Source organism: Marmota marmota, unplaced genomic scaffold, assembly GCF_001458135.2.
Source record: "Marmota marmota marmota unplaced genomic scaffold, marMar, whole genome shotgun sequence".
Taxonomy (NCBI): domain Eukaryota; kingdom Metazoa; phylum Chordata; class Mammalia; order Rodentia; family Sciuridae; genus Marmota; species Marmota marmota.
In genome coordinates this window covers 1,593,462-1,598,489 of record NW_025999891.1, presented here as the reverse complement: position 1 = coordinate 1,598,489, position 5,028 = coordinate 1,593,462, and positions in this window count along the sequence as shown.

Sequence of the window (5,028 nt, the reverse complement as noted above, 5' to 3'; positions counted from 1 at the left end):
CAGCCCGGCTCTGCAGCCACCTGCGCACAGACCTCCGCGTCAGCGCCGGCCCTACCCAGTCCGTACGGCCGCCCCCGACCGCTGTCCCAAGGCGGGGAGATGGTCACTCCTCCGCGGCCCTGGCTATAGGTGCGTGCGGTGAGGCAAGCAAGCCCCAGCCCTGTCCCAGACCTGGGCCACCCCTCAATCCACGGAAGGCTCGTACCACACTGCCCTCAGCTACTCTGGAGCCTCCCTGGCCAGGCAGAAAGACTTTTTCCTCAGCGCATTCCGAGGTAAACTGAGGCATGGAGGCAGGAATGGACTTAACGCATGCTCAAGGACGTGGAATTAGTCCTAACCCCCTCAGGATTGACATAGCTAGCCCGGGGGCCGGAAGGGGAAAAAGCTTAAGGTATGGCCACCTGGGTAGGGGCATACCTGAGTGCTGCCACTCCCAGGGACTCTGACGAGCTCCCGTCCGCCCGCCCGCACTCAAGACCCTTCCCCAGTGCTGTTTCTTTCAACCACAAGATCAGCGCACCAAGCCCCGGAACGGCCCGCCCACGGAGCGCTCATTGGCCTGACCGCACAGGAACTGCCGCACCATTGGCCACTGTCTAGGTCGCTAGGCGCTGCGGCCACGCGAACCCCGCCTGGGAGAGGCGAAGCCGGTTCAAACCGGCGGCGCGAGCCTGCCGAAGAGCCCCCATCCCGGGCTGTTACCTCGGCAATCAGTCCGTTTCCATAGAAGCAGACCCCGGTCCCTCCATCCCTCAGCTCCCTCCCGGGTTCTTAATCTATTCCCTGGCGGATCCTGTATCCAGTTTCTTCCCTCTCATATTCACAAATTTTCTAAGCCCCTTCTTGTGCGGCTTCTGACCCCCCACTCCCTGGCCTGGGACCCAGATCCCCGGGGTTCGGCTCACCCAGCTCCTACTGATGTGTGTCGGGCCCGCCCGGCGTTTTTTCTGCCCTCTTTTATTCCAGCCCTTTTATTCCGACCCTAAGATGAAAACACTGCTGCCTGCTGATTGGCTGAGTGGGGGCTGGAAACAGGCGTTGACCAATCATCATCCACCCGCCCGCCCCCCGGCAAGCAGAAGCCGGTTCCGGCCGGACTTGAAGACAAACAAGAGAGTTGGGGGGGCCTGGGGCAGCTGTGGGCCTTGTCTTGACTCTGCTGTTTTAAAGTGGAGCCGCAGCCAGGCCGGGAACCCCCGGGACATTGCTCCACCGCCTCTCCAGAGCCCCACCCGGAGCCCTGACCCTGGGCTGGGTCCTCAGCTAGGCGTTCCCGCGCTCCTCGGACTTCCCCAGCTGCGTGGCGGTCAGCTCCGATTTCGCACTCCGCTCTCCTCTGACCCGCTAGGTTGTCTCCAGCTCCCTTGCGCCCTTAGGCTTCACGCGTGGATGCTGTGACTCCGCGCAGGTCGTTTCACTCTCGGAAGTCCCCACTTGCCTCCTTCCCTCGCAGCGATGTTATCCCGACTTTCTCAGGCTTTGTGTTCTGGTTCCTCGCTCTCCTGCCTATGGTGGTCTCCATCCAGGTGCAGTCTGTGGGTCTCGGTCTTCAGACCCCTCTTCCCTGCACTCCTTATTCACCGATTTCTTGCCCTCTCCTAGGTGCCATCTGCTGGGTCCATAATAGGTATCCCTTGAGGATCTTAAAGCAGGAGTTTAGGTCTTATCGGTCCAGTGTTAGGACATTGTCTCTCTGGTCCTCCATTCAGACTCTGGAGCTTCCATTCGAATTCCCGCTCTCCTTGATCCCCTGGGTGGCCTAACTCAGATCAGTCATTTTTGTGCTCCCTGATCCCGAACATCTCTTTCGGGTATGGGTCCTCTCAGCAGAGTGAGCCCTGGGCAATGCCAAGCTCTGTGTGGTCTTTGTGCGAGGGGTCGCCAGGGATTAAGAGTGCTTTGGCCTCCCTGAGCAGAAGAGCCGGCCCTGCCCCGAGGAACTGCTGGATTCTAAGGGTTCTGCTGTCCGGCAGCGTCTTCCTGACCAGAGGCACTAGTCTGACCTTGGAAAACCCTGTGTTCCCCAGAGTCTGTGTACTCCGGGAGCTGGCTCAATATCCCAATGCTATAGGAGCCCCAGTAGCCTCCTATTCCTCTTCCTCCAGTCCCAGTGCGCCCTCTGCTGCAGTGAACTACCGCTGGCCTCCCTGCAAGGACATCCTCTCCAGCACAGTGCTGGTTGGTATTGTTGGTTTGTGCCAGGAGGATCCTGGCTGATTACCTATTGGGTTACCCACCCCATAGATTCTTATTCAAGGTTTCCACCGCACCTGACAGCTCTCCCTTCTTTCACTCGCCTTCCTTTAGCCAACTGCCTGAAGACCCTCTCCAGACCTCAAATACATCTTTTAATTCACCTTCCATGGCTAGGGATGTGTACAGGAGGCCCTGGGATCAATCCCCAACATCACAAAAATAATTATTCAGTTTCTCCCTCAAAACTATGCCACTCCCGATCTCCCTTAAATAAGGTAAATATAGTGAACCATCCTTTCAACAAATATTTGTTAGGTACTTGCTATGACCACACCAGTACAGCCATATTTCTTAAATATTTAATCTGTCCATTTATGTCCCTAGCACACAATCATACAACTCAGATCCATTCCCCACTCCATCCAGTAAACGGTGGGAAATGCAAATAGGACCTCTGCTAAAATTTTTCAGAAACTTTACCATTTGTTCTGCAAGTTGAAGTTCACATTCACAATTTTACCCATATGGGCTCCTCTCCACCAATACATCTTTTTCTTCTTTGGGACTGTTTGACCTGCCTGGTCTTAGGTGCTCCAATCACTGTCAAATTGCTTGTGGTTCTTATGCCACTATTCTCATCTCCACCTCTGGCCTTCACTATAGCCCCTTCTTGAATAGTACCTCCTCTGGGAAGCCTTCCCTGACCACTCTGTAATACCTTTTGCTATCTTTGTCCACTAATATGATATTTCATAGTTATTTATTCATGGTTGTATCCACTTTTCCCACAGACTATAAACACTTTGGGGCGGGAATATGTATTATTCAACTTTGTATAACCAGCTCCTAATACTGAAGCAAGCACAATGGAGACACACAATATGGGTTTGTGGAATAAAAACATAAAGTTCTGAAAAGTACCAGATTCTATGACACCAAATCCGATGGTAGTGCCAATAATAATTAGCTTTTATTGAGAGCTAAACATATACTACATGCTTTTCATCATTTGTGCCACTTAATCCTCACAAACACACTAGGAGATAGGCATTGTCTTCATTTTTCAGAAGAAAAACCAGAGGATTTAAGCAACTTTTCCAGAGCCACAAAATGAAATGTTGAAGCTGGGACTTGAGTCTAGGTCTGAGTGAAACCTTTGTTTTTTGTCAGGAGTACTAATGCCACAACACCAGCACTGTTGCCAAATCATAAAAGAAATAAAACCATTGGGAATGGAGCTCAGTGATAAAGGGCTTGCCTAGCATGTGCAAAGTCCTGGGTTTGCTACCCAGCACTGCAAAAATAATAACAATAAAATAAAACCACTAACATACCAAATAATTAGATTATTTCACTAATTTTAGGGTAGAGAAGACCTTTCCCCTTGTAGAGAAAAAGAGAAGAAACTCTAAATAGGTTTTAAAAACCTATCACAAACTGAGCAAAGGATTAATATTCTTTTTTTTTTTTTTTAGAATTTTAATATTTATTTATTTTTTAGTTTTCAGCGCACACAACATCTTTGTTTGTATGTGGTGCTGAGGATCGAACCCGGGCCGCACGCACGCCAGGCGAGTGCGCTACCGCTTGAGCCACATCCCCAGCCCAGAATTAATATTCTTGATACAGAAAATGTACTTCCAAATCAACCAGAAAAACATGAACAATTCAATTCAAAATTGAATATACCCAGATTATCTATTGGAAAAATACAAATAGCAATTTAAGGTCTGAAAAGACCTCAACCTTAGAATAATCATAGAAATTCAAATTGAAATGAGATTTTTTTTTTTTTTCAGTGCTGGGGATCAAACCCAGAGCCTTGGGTATGCGAAGCAAGCACTCTATTACTGAACCACATCCCCAAACACAGACATATCAGTTTTTGATGGTTAAAATAAAGTTTTGTTTTTTAATTTGTATAAAGATTTTAAGAACTTTAACATGTATTACTTTATTTCATTTGTGCTAAAATAATAACTTACCATTTTCTACCTAATTAGATTTACAAGGAAATGAATGCCCGTGTGTGTGAGTGTGTGTGTGTGTGTGTGAGAGAGAGAGAGAGAGAGAGAGAGACACTAGGGATTGAACCCAGGGTCTTCTACATGTTAGATAAGCACTATTTATTTATTTGTTTATTTTTTAGCTATTGATGAACCTTTGTTTTATTCATTTATATGTGGTGCTGACATTCGAACCCAGTTCTTCACACATGGTAGGCAAGCACTCTGCCACTGAGCCACAACCCCAGCCCCAGGCAAGCATTGTTTTTAATTTTATTTTAGACAGGGTCTTGCTGAATTGCTAAATCTGGCTTCCAACTTATGATCCTCCTGCCTGAGCCTCCCAAGGAGCTGGGATTATAGGTTTGTGCCATGACACCTGACCATGCTTATTCCTTTAATTTGTGACTACAAACCCATACAGCTATTTTGGAGGGCAATTTGGAAGAAGTATAGAAACTTGTAATTTTCTTACACTATAACTCAACAGCTCCCTCCTAGGAATATATTCTACAAAAAAAGTGTATACTCATGCAATAAGAAATGTGGATACATTTTATTTTATCAGAAGCAACTCAGCTGTCCATTGGCAATGGACATGGTATAAAATAACCTGTCATATTTCCACATGATGGAATTCCACCTGGTCATCTTTTATGAAAGGAGGTAGCTTTACATTTACTGACTTCAAAAGTTATAGAGAATATCTTGCTAAGTGTGAAAGCAAGTTACAGGGCTGGGAGTGTAGCTCAGTGATAGAGCCCATGCTTACTACCTACAAGGGCCTGAGTTCAATGGCTCTGCAAAAAAAAAAAAAAAAAAA